Source organism: Giraffa tippelskirchi, chromosome 11 (assembly GCF_054371585.1).
Source record: "Giraffa tippelskirchi isolate mGirTip1 chromosome 11, T2T-mGirTip1v1.2.pri, whole genome shotgun sequence".
NCBI lineage: Eukaryota > Metazoa > Chordata > Mammalia > Artiodactyla > Giraffidae > Giraffa > Giraffa tippelskirchi.
The window spans coordinates 61,953,541-61,972,383 of NC_137285.1; the positions used below are offsets into that span (position 1 = coordinate 61,953,541).

At 43.1% G+C, this 18,843-nt stretch overlaps 1 long non-coding RNA gene across 1 annotated transcript; it reads right to left on the reverse strand.

The window, feature by feature from the left end:
* Positions 1-6,417: 6,417 nt before the first annotated feature.
* LOC145527226 (uncharacterized) lies at positions 6,418-9,174 on the reverse strand. The gene is made up of 3 exons (XR_014069581.1): positions 9,041-9,174; positions 7,206-7,475; positions 6,418-7,101 (listed from the first exon to the last, which is right to left on the reverse strand). It is a non-coding gene; the product is annotated as an uncharacterized LOC145527226 (long non-coding RNA).
* Positions 9,175-18,843: the final 9,669 nt, after the last annotated feature.

Below are 18,843 nucleotides of genomic sequence, written 5' to 3' on the forward strand. Positions count from 1 at the left end.
TCTTCCCCATCAGTCCCTTCCAGTTCACCTCTTTTACACAACCCTCTTTTACACAAGCCCAGGCAGACATTTAGGATGAGATGGAAAAGAAGAGACAGTGAGGGCTGAGGCTCTGCAGGCGGGAAAAAACCCAAGTGCTTGGAAATTAATTGGGCTAATTCTCACTAAAGTGATCGCGACTTGATAAGTATTTCCTTTCAGAATTACTTTTTTAAAATTGAAGTATAGTTAATTTACAATGCTGTGTTAATTTTTGCTGTACAGCAAAGTAATTCATCGCACACACATATATTCTTTTTCACAAGGTTTATCACAGGATACTGAGTATAGTTCTCTGTTATACAGCAGGACTTTGTTGTTTATCTATCCTGTAGATAATAGTTTGAGTCTGCTGATCCCAGACTCCCCGTCCATTCCACCCCCTGCCCCCGCCTTGGCAAGCACACGTCTGTGTTCTCTCTCTGGGAGTCTGTTTCTGCTTTGTAGATAAATTCATTTGTGTCACATTTTAGACTCCAGATACAAGGGATATCATATGGCATTTTTATTTAGAAAGAAGACACCTAGAAAGAGAAAAAGACAGAGACAGAGACCACAAGAAAAAGTCAGCCCCTAACACTGGAACACTTTTCAGTCTCCAGCACTGCTTCTCCAAAACTAGCTGACGATGACATAATATTGGAACACTGCTTCCTACTTCCTTTCTTGGAAGTTCACAGTTAACATCAACACCTTAACAGCTCAGGGAAGATTTGAGGTAAAGGGAATCTGTCTAACCATGTTCACCCCGTATTTCCTAAATGATTTCATCACGAAACACTTTCCCGTCTCCTATTACCATCCCAAGCCCTATACCTTGGACTAAAGCAATGTATCTTTAATGGTTAAGATGTTAGTGACCTTCAAATAAACTAGGAAGACCATTTCTGTCAGGGTACCTTCCCAGGTGTTTGTGTGTGTGTGTGTGTGTGTGTGTGTGTGTGTGTGTGTAAGTCGCTCAGTCATGTCCGACTCTTTGCAACCCCATAAACTGCAGCCCGCCAGGCTCTTCTGTCCATGGAATTCTCCAGGCAAGAATACTGAAGCAGGTTGCCATTCCCTTCTCCAACCTGCCCGGGTACATACCCACATGAATTGACCCAAGCAGAGTGACTCCACAGAGCCAGAACACGGGAGAGCGGGGCAAAGCAGCAGGTAACGTGAGGGAGGTGCCAGCTGCTCAGGCCAGCATGAAATTTGAAGTCCAAGGACAGCAGCTGGATATATGGTCAGGCACAAGCCATAGGACCAAGAGCAGGGGATAAATTCTGAGAGCTTGCTCACAGTCAGAGGCAGGTTTTATTGTCCAGTCCCACGGGTGGCATCCTTACCTTAAAAACACCACTTGGCCTCAGAGACAGGTGTCTCTCAAGGGGAACCATGGAGCCAGTTGGCGTGTAACCACACATTTGGTTACCTGCCCACAGTCACCAAGAGTAGTAGCAAGGCACTCAGTAATGACTGCTCCAGCACTGTTCATAAAGATGGAACCATGGCACTAATTCCAACCAGGCAGAGAATTAAGCTCCCAGATACCAGGGGACTTGACTTCATCACATGGGCAGAGCCACACTGCTTTAGAGTAGGAGACAGAAAGGACCCTGAATGGTCCATTCTCCCCACCAGCTTTACAAGCGAGGACGACTCTCTAACCGGCCAGTAAAGATCGAAGTGTACCCGACGCGGAATTTGAGTATCACAGGCCTGTCAGAATGAGGATCATCACGTGTGAACAGCAATCAGGATCATAAGGAGGGAGAGAATGGAGGAAGGAAGTCCACGAATTCTCCAATAATAGGGACCAACACATGGAATGGGCACCTGTGACAAGCCCCGGGCTAATCACTTTACCTGGATTATCTCGTTTAATCCTCACTCAGCTCTGCGCCACTCAGGAAGGTTAGGAAGCTTGTCCCGGATCAGGGGCAGTCTCAGGGCTGGAACCTGGCTTTAGTTCTGGCAGTTGATCTCCAGAGCCCACATTCAAACACTGCTTTCTTTCTGTCCCCTCATTGGACCCAGTGACACTTCCTCACCTCACAGCATTTGCCGGGTCCTCCTTCCTTCTCCCGGAGAATCCTCTCGCTGCAACATGGCCTCATCTCTCTTTGCTGACAGGTATGTCCCTAAACCAGCACTGCCTGATGGATCTTACACCCAATGGGCTATAATTAGGCTGAGATTTGATTTCCCATTTTGAGGGGCAGTGGGGTGGGACCAGACTCCTTGGGCTGGTAGCCCTGGGTGCCATTATAGCGATCCCCTCCAGATTCCAGAGCCACCCTCCACACTCTGCTCCGTGATGAGAGGCTGGGTGCTGGGGAGCTGCAAGCGTGTTTCTCCTCTCACGGATGTCTCCATGGAAGGCTCTAACCACAAGCATGAGAGGGAGGCCGGAAGGCAAGGGAGGAAGAGGACCAGCTCCTGCCGATCTGCTGGCTGTTCGGTCAGCGATGACCTAGCCTTGGCCCCTGCCCTCCACCCTCAATCCAGCTTCCAGCCTGTCCACCTCCTGGACCTTGTCTGACTGCCCCCCAGAAGTATCAGCAACGGCCAGGCCGGGCCCTTCCAGGAGGCAGATTCCCAGCGCCCTGGGCCCCGTCTTCCGAGTTCCTTGGCTGCCAGCAGCGGCTGGTCAGCACCCCCACACTACAAGGACTGGGCCCAGCACTCCGGGACCCTCCTTCAAGCTCCAGGTCTGATCACCGCAGCTTCTCTCCTCTTTCCCCCAGCCTGGAGGTGCCCAAGTTCATTACCTCCATGTGGGTTCTGCCTCAGTCCTAGTGCCAGTTTTTAACCAATTCCCTGTGCTGCAACAGAGTAACTCTTTGACATGATAACTAGAGCAGTTTCTGATTTCCCTTTACTGGACCCTGATTCACATACCTGGATATCCCAGGGTGATCCTGGCTAACCCTACAAGCTTTGTTCTCTGTGTGTGTCATGAGAGTGAAAAGCTGGTGAAAACACTACTCCCAAACCCCCACTCCCGACCCCCGATACAGGCCCAGGGAGAAACGGCCAGCAGACAGCATAGTCAGAGTTCATCCTCTCGTAGACACACCCAAGAAAGTAATTCCAAAATCAGAGTAAAAATGGATGCTCTTGAGCGTTTAATTGTTCTAGACACGCACATGAGTCCTCCTAGGACTGGATGTACAGACTAACCGTGTGTTGTGCTTAGTCACTCAGTCGTGTCCAACTCTTTGCGACCCCATAGACTGTGACCCACCAGGCTCCTCTGTCCATGGGGATTCTCCAGGCAACAACTCTGAAGAGGGTTGCCATGCCCTCCTCCAGACTAACCATGATTGTCATTAACTCTGTCTGAGTCCACAGGCTTTCCCGAGTGCTAGGGCCGCAGGTGGGGGTAGGGGTAAAGGCTCTTTTTTTTCTTGCTCTAAAATCAAGCTATTATGACACAGGAAGGTGTAAGTTCAGACTCCTTTAAATGTGAAAAGCAAAAAGTCTCGATTGCAGCCCAGTATCCAGCTTATCTTTTTCTGTTAATCAATCACCCAGGATTTATCAAGCACAGTAGGTGCCAGCCCCAAGGCACACACTCGCAGATGCCGGCAGAAGGTAATCTCTCCATATGCACTTATTTCCCCTCACAGCCCCTCTGGGCTCTCAGTGAGGACTCAGTAGACACGTCTCATAATTTCCCATTGTTGCTGGTCTATTTTTATCCTTCCTGTATGAATCAAAGTGTGACGTACTGTCCCACTGTTCAAAGCCCGACTCTGGTAAAGCTTTTGATATCATTTGATATCTTCACAAAAAATGTATGACTTGCTCCCCGACCTCAAAATCAGATTTAAATGATCTCATCATGAAATATCTTATGCTGAGTGGACAGGTGGATGATATCAGTGCGTGGAGAATTTACAGAACCAGCAACTTGCAAAGCCAGGTCTGCACACTCTCATGAGCTGGACCCCTCTTAGAAGAGAGGTGCCGATCTGCTCTCCACACCAGGCTTGGGCCAGAATTGGCCAGTTCTGTCCTGGAGACCTAGAGATCAGCATTCCAGATGGACAGATAGGAATTAATCATTTAGGGCAAAATGCATCCTAATAATGGCAACTTAATAACAGTAATAATAAATATAGTAATAACAATGATAATGCTTGGTAATTCTTCAGTACAACTCAAAATTCTGTACTTCTGTTAACCCATTAATATGGACTGAATCATGTTCCCCTAAAATTCATATGTTGAAGCCCTAATTGTTCATATATTGAAGCCCTAACATCCAGTTACCTCTGAATGTAACTGTGTATTTGGATCAGGGTCTTTAAAGAAATAAGTTAGTTAAACGGGGTCGTTAGGGTGTGCCCTAGTCCAATCTGATTGATGTCCTTTTAAGAAGTGGAGATCAGGACAAAGAGAGAGGGACCTCGTGGGAACACAGCAAGAGAGGTCTTCTGCCAGCTGAGGAGAGAGGTTCTAGAAAAAGCCGACCAAATCTATGCCTTGATCTTTGTCCTCTTGCTGCTAGAACTATGAGAAAGTAAATTTTTTGTTCTTTAAAGCCACTGAGTTTGTGGTCCTTTGTTAGGGCAGCCCTAGCAAAATAATACACCCATGAACTTAAAAAAAAAAAAAAACTTGCTATGGAGGAAAATATACTTTGAAAAGATACATGTACCTTAATGCTCATTGCAGCACTATTTACAATAGCCAGGACATGGAAGCAAACTAAATATCCGTGAACGGAGAAATGGATAAAGATGTGGCATATACATATATATATATATATATATATATATACATATATATATACATTTAAATAATGAAATACTACTCAACCATAAAAATAACGCAATAATAATACCATTTGCAGCAACACAGATGGACCTAGAGACTGTCATACTAAGTAAAATAAGTCAGATAAATACATATATCATATATCACTTGTATATGGAATCTAAAAAAAATGGTATAAATAAACTTATTTACAAAACAGAAATAGAGTCACAGATGTGGAAAACAAACTTATGGTTACCAAGGGGGAGAGGAGGGGAAGGGATAAATTGGGAGATTGGGATTAACCTATACATGCTGCTATATATACAATAGATAACTAATAAGCATCTATTGTATAGTACAGGGAAATCTACTCAATACTCTGTAATGACCTATTTGGGAAAAGAATCTTTTAAAGAGTATATGTATGACTGATTCATTTTGTTGTACACCTAAAACTATCACAACATTGTAAATCAACTATTGCTCAAAAAAAACCTCCCTAACACAAAGGAAAGTTTACTGAACTGCGATATTTTCCTTATTTTCAGCTGATAAAAATGAGGCAGGATGAAACCAGTGGGCTTTGCCTGGGTCTCTCAGTTCACCTGTGGATGGATGGGATTTCACCTAACTCTCTTTCTTGTCTGTTGGCTGCAGCTCTGTTCTTCAGCTGGAGTGATTGGGGACATCAGTATTAAGCAGATATTTTCAACAAGCAATCAACTCCAGACTTTCAATTATTAATGTGGAATAGAGCCTATACAGAAAGTGAAAACACACATATATTTCAAAACCCAATATTAGCCATTAATGTCAACCCAGTCAAACACTCCAGATTTCATCAACTCCTGCTGTTTCCCTTTGAGGAAAATCCTAGCAGTGTTATGAATTCATCCATTATCTTTAACTATTCGTAAAGTATCGAGGTTGACAAAGCCCAAACTTCTCTCTGATAGAAGCATTCTAAAGTTTATCTGTATTCTTGTGGGAGAAATGGAACTTCTAGATTCTTGGCTTATTTTTAAATTACAAATGCTAAATTAACATTTTGTAAGATGAATCTGACATGTAAAATGGTTGGTATAGTTTTTCTTAATCCTCTGTTTCAAAGAAAAGAAGCTGTATTTTCTTAGATCAACCAACTAAAACCCAGGATTGTATAGATCATGTAGCCTAATAATTTGCTTCTATCTTTTTTTTTTTTTTTAAGCTGCAGACTTCTTTTTTCAAAAACAACATTTTTGTGGAAGTGCGACGTATAACAAGATGAAAGCTGAGCTTCTCTGGTGGAAGAGATCTTGACCTCTAACACTCAGTCTTCTTCTTGCACCTTCATTTTTGTTGACTCCAAGGAAAATAGTATGAAAACCACAGACCTATTCCAATCCTCTCATTTTACAGATATGGAAACTGAGGCCCTGATGGAAAACATGGCTGTGGCCAAGACTGAGCATTTGACAATTACACAGCCAGACCGGGAACACCCATCTCCTGATTCCTGGTTCATGGTCTTTGTTTGCATCACACTGTGTTGGTAACACTGCTGCGGAAAAGGCGGTGCCTTCCAGGGCCCGAGAGTGGACTCTAGTTTAACACTAGGAAATGAGTTATTGGGAGAGACACGCATACTGACAAAGAAAAGATTTTATTGGGCAGGGGTGCCCGAGTGGAGACCAGCAGAATAAGGGAACCAGGAGGATGGCACGGACATGTGGCAGTCTCAGGTTTAGTGGCGATAGGGTTACTTTCTGGGCTGTCTCTGGCCAATCATCTTGCTTGGCCCATAGTTAGTCTGACACCAGGTCCTTCCTGGTGGTACGCACATCTCTCAGCCAAGATGAATTTCAGCTCTAAAGATTCTGGGAAGTTGGCAGGACATATTATGGGCTGGTGTCTCCTCCCTACTTTTGGCCCCTCCTGAGTTTTCCCGTTTAGTTTTCAATGGCAGCACCATGTGCCTCATTGAGGCCTCCTGTTGTGAAACAGCTCAAGTGGGTATCATCATGCCTGGCCAAGGCAGACGGATTCAGTCCATGGTTCCCTAACAGTACCAACTTCGTTTGACAGTCAGGGTCCCAGGACAGCCTCAGTGTTTCAACCAGATGCAACTTTCACTTCTAGGACACACATTGTGGGGAGATACATATGTCTGCGTCAGTTACACCAAGCAAGTCTGTTAAGTATCCAGAATTCGGAGGCAGATTTCCAAACATAGGTTCCCAAATGCTCAGGTTAGGCTTCTTTGTTTGATGAAATATTCCTATACTCTAACTCAGTGGTTCTCCAACTTTAGTGTACCTTTAGAATAACCTGTGAGAGGGGGGAGGGTGTTAAAAAATAAAGATGCCAGAAATTCTAACTCAGTAGGTTCAGGACATGACCTGAAGGATCCACAGAGCTTTGAGATGCCTGACCTTGCTCATTCTTTGTCTTTCAAGCCTTCACTGGATAAGTAAAATTTGCTCAAATTTCAGGAACCACAAAATTTTCAACACGTTTTCCACGTGACAAGAGCATTATCCTCCTCCCCAGATTCAGAACATCAAACCCCAGGAGGTATCTCGCTTCTACCGTGGTGTCCTGGTGAATCCGCAGCAACTGGACGTCAGCTCAGGTAGTGCCCCTGGGAGAAGCAGCAGGAGCAGATGTAAGGAACAGAACTCTGTTTTCATGCAGATCATTTCCTAGAAAATTAAACAAGCAATAAAGGCCTACAAAAAGGTATTATGTATAACCACCACAACAGAAAAGTTGTACTTTAAGGGACAGCTCATCTAAATTCGAAGGTAACATTAGCTCCCAAAGGTCCTGCACTCAAATAGGATAGTGGTCATCTTAAGGGGCTGAGGAACCAGGAAGGTTAAGAATTCATGGTAAAGATCAAATCTTGCACTGAGAGATCTCTCTGTTGAGCTGTGCCAAAACCAGATGCTTTTATTGGTAATTATTATGACGATAATTCATTTAACTAGGAACAAAATAGGGCATGATTGTTTACTTCTGCCTGTTTCCCCAGACAGGCAGAGAAATGAGAAGAAAAATCTCAGAGGTTTTTACTCTTGGCTAAATGAAATAATTTCCTCAATTAACCAGGAACAAACGCAGAAACAAAATACTTTGCCTTTACATTATACAATAGTTGTAAACAGACTTCTTACACCTCCTTGCATGGAAAAGTCAAAGTAGAGACAGGCTGCCAAAGAATTGGAGACATCTTGAGCGTGGTTTCCATCTGAAAAGACACAGTCCTTGGAAACCTGCTCACATTTTCAGCCTTGGCATGAGACTTCCAAAAGCTGATCTTGCTTTCTCTCCTTCGCACTGAACCCATTCCAAGGCTGAGAGAGTGCGGGTTGAACTGTTGTAAGATAAAAGATGCTTCTGAGCGCTTAGGGGGAAAGTTGCAAAGACATAGGGGAGAGCAGAGTGCATGTCTGAGAGGAGGTCGACAGTTTGGCTGGGTTTTTTGGAGAATCCTTAATATAAACTAGGAATTGCTGGTGGTCCATGAACATTCTCATGATCACAGCAGAACACACCCTCAGGAAGGGAGTTAGTATCACTGAATCAGGCTGCTGGGGATCCAGGACTGGGGTACACTAGTGTGTGACACCTCACTCACATTCCAGAGGAAAAACTTTGTAACGGTGAAATTTACATGAAATCACCCAGGTATTATACAACCTTGTAAAGCATAAGGTGCAGCCAAGTTTCTTCAAGAGCCGAGCAGAAACTGATTTTGTTTTCCTTTAAAAAGGATATTTTGTAAAGAAATTATCAAGACTTTTGTTCAAATACAACCTCTTTTTATCACCATAAATACAAATCCTTTTTCCCACTGCATAGTTAAATCTCTTTGAAGCCCTGTCTCATTCTGTGCTGCCACTGCCTCTTCTCACACAGACTTCCTAGAAGAGGATGCACAGGAGACATTAGCATCTCCAGGTTGTGAAATGTGACCATGCCCTAAAGCGGCAGGAGGCTCGTGTTCAGGACCAAGGACAGTGTCCACGCGCTGACTGCTTCACTGCTTCTCGCCCCCTTTCTTCTCCTCCCCACTCTAATATCTAGTCACATCACACCCTGAGCAGAGGAATGTGGACCACATGGCTGAGATTAGAAACCAAAATAAGGTTGAACTGCCTTATAAAAATAGGAGCTGTCCCCCCTACCAAGTTCCACTTTTATCAGTCAACAAATACATCCAAGTTCAAGGATGGAACCTGTAAAATTCAAAGGGCTTACTCACTGTTGCCTTGGGTAAGTCTACACTGCTGATTTAGTTCTGAAGATGGCAGTTGCTGCTTTGGAGGAGGTCATGGCTGAGAACCTTTGTTTGAACTCCAGAGATGCAGTGACTGCTGCATGCTCCCTTGGGTCCCCATACACTGCTGGGCCAACTCTGCCCTGCTTCTGTGTGTCTTTGAGATCATAATGGCATTGAGAGAAGCTCAGTCTGAGGCATATGGGTCCAACACACAGATCCATTGACCAAATCTGGGCCCACCAGTGTCTTGAAGTGAGAGGTGCAACTCTGAAGAACATATAGTAAGAAATTTGCTCATTTTTGCACCTCTGGAGCAAGGTCAGAACAGAAGCATTTCTGCAAATAATGTGTTTTTGCAAGATAAAACAGAAGGTGAAGAGGATATAACTACACTACAATTCTGTTAAATACCTTTATTTATAGAGATGAAAGTTAAGAAGTAGGATTAATTGCTGCAATATGAAGAAAGTAGAAACTAATTAAAAATGAACATTTTAGCATGCTATCAAAGGGCTGGGGTTCCCTTTGAAGGTGCCCTTTACAAACAGAAAGAGGTTACAGCCTGGAGGAACTATTCTTCTCCTGATTTGGTTACAGATTCTCTCTCTCTCCTTCTTTCTCACACACACACACACACACACACACACACACCCATATACCTCAGTAAACTTAGAATTCTGATATAAGAAGAGAAAGATAAAAAGATGGCAAATCCTAGTTAACCCCAGCCTGCTCACTCCATTCTCTCCATTTCAAGGATAAAGTGAAATATGAGAGGCTTGAAGTGAGTTATAGAACCTACAACAAACCCAACAGGGCATCCGGTGCCAATGGTCATGCTCCAGGTCTCGACAGGATCAAACAAAGCGGATAGCAAATAGCCAGCTCCCAGAAGCTTGCAGGGAAGAGGGGCCCATTTAGAGAGGCTGAGGGAAGGGAGAGACAATCACAGCAGCCTGGGACTTAGATCATCTGACTGAGCACAACCTTCCCTCCACTTGAACCCACCCAGGGTAACTGCTTCTTGGAAATCCTCCCAGTGAAGAATAAAGCAGTTATTTTGCACTGCCCATGTACTATGCACCCTTGACACATAGGTTATAGTGATAAATAGGACTGGAGATAATAGGAAAGGACCCAGACCCTAACCCTAACCCTGACTCTGACCTTAAACCTTAACCTGCATGCCAGGATCCTTTATTACTTTAATAAAGAAAACACTAACTTGAATAACAAAGATAAAGCTTTCTACACACAAAGCCCACGATGTATGGCTATTTTCATTATTAATAATAAAAATTGACCCATTATTTTATATCACTGCAAGATTCCCCTCTGTGACACCTAATCGCCCTTAAACTTACTTCTCCACCTTCCCAGGTGACTTTATTCACTGCCCTCTTGGGTTTCCTCTGTTGGATAGTTCGGTCTCTTGGGTTGAGAAAGATTGACATTCATTTTCCTCCCAAATAGAAAATATCTCTCACATTTTTCTTACCCCTGTTGTCCCAAATCTTTCATGAATACTACATATCTCTCCCCCCACTTTCATTCTCCTTGAAAAGACTACTCTCTAGCTGAGCAAGACACTCACAGTCTGCTTGGGGGAAGTTGTGAGTTCTTTGCTTTTTCCAAGACTTCTTAACTTGGGCAGGACCTTAGGAAGGGGAGATAGAGGTAGGGCCAGGAATGAATGTGCTCTGAGGGTGGTGGGTCTAGAGAGGGTATCTGGCACTTGGTTAGTTTAAACTCCTGTGTTTTCCACTCCTCAGAAGCTCTGTCTACTCTGGCCAAATCAACCACAGCAGACAGAATTTTAGCAACACAGTGCTTGCATCTAGGGTATCGTTCTGCGTGATAAGCAATTCTGCTATCAATTTCCCCCAGTACTCGGTGCATAATGTCAGTTGGATTTCAATGTTGTCATGATAAGCTGTGGTCTTCTGGAACTGCTATGTAGATATGCCTGCCTAATGGATCTTGGTTATTCCCACAGAGGAGACTGACTTCCTCCCCTAGGGTTTGCTCTGAGTAATTTCTCTTCAGCTCTCTCTTTAGGAACTCAGCTCCCAGGGATGGAGTGAATCAAAGCCCAACCATAATTACTGCTCCTTCCAAGGCGAACGGTCCCCCTTGGGCCTCAGAGGCACAGCTAACAGGTGTCTTTTACAGAGGAGAGGCTTGATTTCAAATGGTCATCTTTTTTCTCAGAGATGCAAAGCTGTTTCCAGCCTCTCAGAAGTGTTGTAAATAAATAAATAGGGACTTCCCTGGTGGCCCAGTGGTTAAGACTTTACCTTCCAATGTGGGGCTGTCGGTTCCATTCCTGGTCAGGGTGTTGAGACCCTACGTGCTCCGCAGCCAAAAAATCAAAAGATAAAACAGAAGCAATATTGCAACAAATTCAATGAAGACTTTAAAATGGTCCACATCAAAAAAAAATCTTTAAAAAATAAAATAATAAATAAACACATACACACACAGATATATATAGATAGATAGATATGCATATATATATATATGCATGCACATACACACACGGATATATATATATGCATATAGATAGATAGATATGCATATATATATATGCATGCACATACACACACAGATATATATATATGCATATAGATAGATAGATAGATATGCATATATATATATATATATATGCATGTATGTGTGTAAAGCTTAAAAACAGATCAGGAGAGGCCCTCTGATCTCCACTAACATAACACAACGATGCTGCTGAGGGGAGAAATCACAGAGACGCACAAGGGCTTTTCCCCTTGGACAAGGCCCCCATCTGACCGCTCACAAAATCCATTTCCCTGAAGCCCCAGAATTCCCACTCGAGCCTTCCTCTCTGTCCTAGGAGGCCTCCTCTCCACACGGGCACGGTCCCTTCTTGTGGAATTGGAGATGAATCATCGTCTTGGAGAAATGACTTTCCGTGGGGCCAGCTAAGCCCACTGAGGCTCTCAGTTGGGCGGCAGCTCCCCCCAGCCCCAGACGGAATTACATGAGGACCTGTGGAGAAATTAAACTCATAGATGGAAGCGGTGGGGGCTGAAATGAGCCAGCCCATTATCCGGTGCCTCTCTGATGGGAGGGATAATTTATCACAGGGAAGCCAATCACTTCCTATAAAACCAGCGCAGGTTTCATTTAGTTTGATGAGGTATATTGCAAGATTTCAGAAAATCAATTTTACTGAGAGCCATATTAAGCCCCAGGGAATATAACACGACATGTACCTCACATAAGTTTTTGTTATTACTCAGAGGATCACTGGGGGAATTATATACTTAGTCCAATGAAGGGTAATGGCTACCTTCATTGTCTTGGGCAGTTCTCACCCTGCTTACCTCTGTGAAATAACAAATGAAAATGGTAGGGCTCCAAACTGGTACTTATCTAAGCTCTGTAGAGCCAGATGCATGATAAGAGTGAGCAAACGTGACTTGATTTCCCAGAGATGCTAACCCCTTACAGAATGGGATGATAAGAATCCACGCTCAGGCATTATGGGTACTATGTATTTTGACCAAAGCCCTATTCTGATGGAGTCTTCTAATTTGAATTCTCAGAGCAGTATTTGCAAAGGAAGCCACAATGGGCTCAAAATTGCTTTCAACCAATCTGCAAGGTTAATATTTCCCAAAAGGTATATTTCTTAGTGAGAAATTTTTCATTCAGTGGCTAAGGAATACTTCTATCTATAGTCATCTGGTCTCTTGGAGACTTTTGCTTGTAAAGCGATCAACCTAGCTTTTTATGGGACCCCCAACTTAAAGCTGGTGGCAGAGATTGCACACTTCATTGGACTTTGGCAATCACTTCCTTCTCCAAAGGCCATTCGAACTGAAAGCAGAGCGTATAGGGAGTGTGTGTTGTTGAGAAGAAGCGGGAGCTTGCAGTGCTTCAATCCAACTGCATCCCACAAACACCAGAGCTGCTCTTATGTATCCTTGGTCTAGGACTGTGCTGTCCAACGTGACAGTGATTATCCTCATGTGGTTATTTAAACTAGATTGCTTAAAATTAAGCATAATCAAACATTAAATTCCTTAGCTGCACTTGCCACATTTCAAATGCTTGGTAGATGTGGTGGTTAGTGGCTACCATCATCGGACAGCACACATATGGAACACTTACATCCATCGCAGAGAGTTCTAGTGGGCTTCTCTGGGCAGCCATTTAGTTCTTGAGACTTGATAGCTATTGCATGGATCTGAGAGTTTAATTCAGGCTAAAGTCACTGCCCATATGACACAAAGGTCCTTCATTTCCAGATCCTCTTTCAGTAGCATAAACTGGGGCCATACATGACCTTTAGATGGTCTTTGGGTCAGAGAAACTCTCTTCCATCATAGCAGAAACAGCCTCAGGAAAAACTCAGAACTGGTTTTAGAAATTAAGAAATAAGGATGAAAATTGTAAGTTGTAGGACAAAGCTGGTATTTAGGAATCTAGGGGGAGAAAGGTTTTCATTAGTTCTGTATGCAAGTCAAGAACAATTAGAACCAGACATGGAAGAATGGACTGGTTCCAAACTGGGAAAAGAGTAAGTCAAGCTGTATATTGTCACCCTGCTTATATAACTTCTATGCAGAATACATCATGAGAAATGCCAGGCTGGAAGAAGCTCAAGATGGAATCAAGATTTTAGGGAGAAATATCAATAACCTCAGATATGCAGATGACACCACCCTAATGGAAGAAAGCGAAGAGGAACTAAAGAGCTTCTTGATGAAGGTGAAAGAGGACAGTGAAAAAGCTGACTTAAAATGCAACTTTCAAAAAAAATAAGATCATGGCATCACTTCATGGCAAGTAGATGGGGAAAATAAGGAAACTGTGATAGACTTTATTTTCTTGGACTGCAAAATCACTGTGGACTGTGACTACAGCCATGAAATTAAAAAATGCTTGCTTGACAGTGTATTAAAAAACAAAGACATCACTTTGCTGACAAAGGTCCATATTGTCAGAGCTATGGTTTTTCCAGCAGTCATGTACAGATGTGAGAGTTGAACCATAAAGAAGTCTGAGTGCCAAAGAATTGATGCATTTGAACTGTGGTGTTGGAGAAGACTCTTTGATAGTCCCTTGGACTGCAAGGAGATCAAACCAGTCAGTCCTAAAGGAAATCAACCTTGAATATTCATCGGAAGGACTGATGCTAAAGTCGAAGCTCCAATACTCTGGCCACTGAATGCAAAGAACTGTCTTATCGGAAAAGACCCTGATGCTGGGAAAGATTGAGGGCAAGAGGAGAAGGGGGCAACAGAGGATGAGATGGTTGGATGGCATCATCAACTCAATGGACATGAACTGGAGCAAGCTCTGGGAGATAGTGAAGGACAGGGAAGCCTGGTATGCTGCAGTCTATGGGGTTCCTAAGAGTCAGACATGACTGAATGACTAAATAACAACATCAGTTCTTGCCCTGTACCAAGATCAAAATTTCTACTGTCCCTTTGTGTCCTATTTTATATTTCACATATATATAATGTTATATGATATTTGTCTTTCTCTTTTACTTCACTTAGTATGATAATATCTAGATCTATCCATGTTGCTGCAAATGGCATTATTTCATCCTTTTTATGCCTAAGTAATATTCCATTGTATATATGAACCGCATTTTCTTTATCCATGCATTTAAATTGCTTCCACATCTTGACTACTTTAAATAGTGCTGCAATGAACACTGAGGGGTATGTCTTTTCTTTTCTTTTTAATTAATTTATTTTAATTGGAGGCTAATTACTTTATAATATCGTGGTGGTTTTTGCTGTACATTGACATGAATCAGCCACGGGTGCACATGTGTCCCCCCATCCTGAACCCCCCTCCCACCTCCCTCCCCACCCCATCCCTCTGGGTTGTCCCAGAGCATCGGCTTTGAGTGCCCTGCTTCATGCATCGAACTTGAACTGGCCATCTGTTTCACATGTGGTAATATACATGTTTCAATGCTGTTCTCTCAAATCATCCTACCCTCACCTTCTCCCACAGAGTCCAAAAGTCTGTTCTTTACATCTGTGTCTCTTTTGCTGTCTTGCATATAATAAATATATATTGCATATAGTACATAGTGCTGCAATGAACACTGAGGTACATGTATCTTTTCAAATTAAAGTTTTATCTGGATATATGACTAAGAGTGGGATTGCTGGACCACATGGCAACTTTATTTTTAGTTTGTAAAGGAACCTATCTATGAAACAGAGACAGACTCACAGATATAGTGGGCAGACTTATGGATGCTAAGGGATGGAGGAGAGGGAAGGATTGGAAGTTAGGAGTTAGCATATGTAAATTATTATGCATAGATGGATAAACAACAAGGTCCTACTATAATAGAACAGGAAACTATATTAAAAATCCTGTAATAAACCATAATGGAAAAAATATAAAAAAGAATATATATATGTATGTATGTATGTATATATCTGAATCACTTTGCTGTACAGCAGAAATTAACACAACATCGTAAATCAACTATGCTTCAATAAACTTAAAAAAATTTCCAGTGTCATGAGAGGAACTACATCCCTCTTGAACTCACATTTTAAAGTCCTGAACCCCAGTATCTCAGAATGTGACAGAATTTGGAGATAGGATGTTTAAAGAGATAACCAAAGTACAACGAGGCCGTTAGGGTGACTCCTAATCACATGTGATTGGTGTCCTTATAAGAAGAGATGAATGGGACCCTGACACACACAGAGGGAGACCGTGAAACTCAGACAGATGATGGTCAACATGCCAGTGAGAGAGGCCTTGGGAAACCCATCCTGCCGACACCTTGATCTCAGACTTCTGACCTCCACAGACTGAGTGGTTTGAACAACAGAAGTGTGTTTTCTCAGAGCTGTGGAGGTAGCCCCAGCAAAAGAAAGTACCTACCATGCAGATTCTTCCTAGAGCAAACCAGAGGCCTATAAAACAGAGACCATAAGATTTTTTTCAAATCGTTGGAAATTCCCTGGCAGTCTACTGGTTAGGACTCTGTGCTTTCATTGTGGGTTCTGGATGAGCAACTAAGATACTGTAAACTGTATGGAACAGACAAAAAAAAAAATTCTTCAAATCAAGCTGGAGATATTTTGAGGATACATTGGCCATCATCACAATTTTTCCCTCAAGCCTAACAAAGCACCTATTTGCACAGAGGATTATTATGCCTTTTCCTGTAGTGCAATTCAAGCTTTGATGCTACTCACAGAGCCAGTGGGGAACTGGAACTCAGAAGTGACAGACAAATTACCCATGAGAAAGGGCAGAACATTTCAGAAGAGTGTTTAAAAAATCATTTTGCCTTCACTGATATTTTGCTGTGACATCCTTTATTGATTTCTACATGTCAACTCTAAATTAGATCTGTGTGTGTGTTTACACACATTGGGTACAGTTAAACACATTCACAATATATAGATTTAGCAGCTATTCATCTAGTCACTCCTTTTCAAGGTGTTTAACAAAAATTAATTAATGTAACATGCAACCAACCATACGTTCAACATAACATGCCACAGCCCACAGGGAATGTGATGCAAACTTTAAAACCCAGTGAAGTTCTGATGCTAATATTCTTTGTTTGGTAGGATTCCTGGGGGAAATGCCCAGTTGTCAACTCCTGAAGAGAGATGGGAATATCTAGGTAAGAGAAGGTCTTGGACGTGGATGTGGCCGTGCTCAGTCATGTCCGACTCTTTGACACCCCATGGACTGTAGCCCACCAGGCTCCTCTGTCCATAGGATTTTTCAGGCAAGAAAACTGGAGTGGGTTGCCATTTCCTGCTCCAGGGGATCTTTCTGACTCAGGGATCAAACCCTTGTTTCTTGTGTGTCTTTCATTGGCAGGCAGATTCTTTACCACTGAGCCACCTGGGAAGGGCTTAATATTATCCAGTTAGTTATCTGTACATCTTAGCCCTTTCTGTAATAGAAATTTTCCTCTTAATCTTTTTTCCTATTTTTTTCTGGCAGCATTGCAGTCTTGAATTTAAAAAAAAATTTTTTTCTGTCAGATTGAAGCAAAAGAAACATCATTCAAGTAACAGTTTGAAACAAAACATTTGCATGACATTTGAGAATTACAAGATGTTTTTAGAGCCAAAATTTTCATTTGATGCCCACCACACTTTTTAATGTTAGGTTATTTCTCCCATTTTTCAGATAAGGTAACTAAAGATTGGAGAGCTTGAGTGACCTTCCAAAATTTTCACAGCTAGTTCCATAGGGAGCCAAGACAAAAGTTTGCATTTGGGATTTTAACCAATCTGTTACACATCTCCATATGCCTTGGTCCTTCCACCATGGCACACCATCAAGTCTAGGTGACCCATCCCAGGAGAATGTCCCCAGGGTGCCTCTCCATGAAGCTGCCCTCACCCTTCATCCGTGCTGTCCACGGTGGGCTTCTCCTGCCTGAGAAGATGGTTCTACAGACAGACAGGTAATCCCAGGGGAGACAAGGATGAGACCCAAGGCATCTCTGCAGAGGCCAGAGTCTGCCCATGGTGAATCCATCCCCTCAGTCTGTCCTGTCTCATCCCACTCACCTTCACCTGCTGAGTGAGGTGGAGTTAGGAATAAGGGAGCTAGAGAGGGGAGTGGGCTTCCAGAAGCCACAGACAGGAACCAAGTGACCAAGGTGTGAAAAGCTGGGGTGAACTTCCTTCCCTAGCATCACCTGCAGTCTTTACCACCTGCCTTGCTTGTCTGGAGTTAGCCATGACATGCCTTCCATGACGCTCAACCACCCTGCACTGGGGGAAACCTCAGAGGTCTTCTGAGCTGGTCTATGATACAGTAAGGACCTGCCCTAGCCCTCAGCCCCCTTCTCAAGAATGCTTTTCTAGCACAACCTTCCTGGGTCCCCAGATTGGTACTTGCATTTAATGGACCAATCATGCTACCTGGACCACATCTGATGCTACACTATTTGGTGTCCCAACCAATGCAGGCAGGTCACCAGGATGGCCAATGAGCTCTGAGGGGGCTTGGCACAGACTTGGCCCGATAGAGCTGCTCTGTATTAGATGATGACAGATGGACCTAACCAGACATCTCTCTTAGCAAACATGAATGCTGCGTGTGCAGTCAAACTATAACCCAAATAACTCAGGCTCTCTCCTCTCTGGATCTGAGGGAGCTGAGGACCTGAGCATCTGTGGCTAATGAAAAGCAGGTGTCCTATTCTGTTCCTTTTCCTTGTGTCCTGGAATCAGTTCCCATCACCCAAGGAGGTCTGGGTAAGTCTCTTCTGGGCAAGTTGAATAACCCCCTTGATGGACTATGATTCTGGGTCTCTGAGAAGTAAGTTCTGAGAGATTACAGAGAAATACAAGACACATAAAAATAACCTCACTAGCTCACCAGAGGGACACTGGCCAAGATGCCAATTTTTCTTGAAGATGCCAAATTTTAAGTTATTCTTTCCCAAGTTTTTATTTTCTGCTTCCTTGCATCGTTGGGCTAAGAAAAAAAGGTATCCAATATTCTCCCCAAAAGACTCCTGTGGAAAGTAGCTGAAAACTGTCAGAACAGATAAAGCAGAGATTATTGCTTTCTTTCAGGTCTGTTGCCTGATTTCCCTCAGGGCCCCTGCTGTGGACAGTAGTGATGTGCCTGGAAACCAGGCATGTGTTAATTTGCATGATTGTGTTAACTAACTAGCAGCCACTCCATCCCAGCCCCAATATAACCTAAATTAGTTCAACAGGAGTAGGTGGTTTAATTTGTACATTATTTGTATTTGCTAATAAACAAACAAT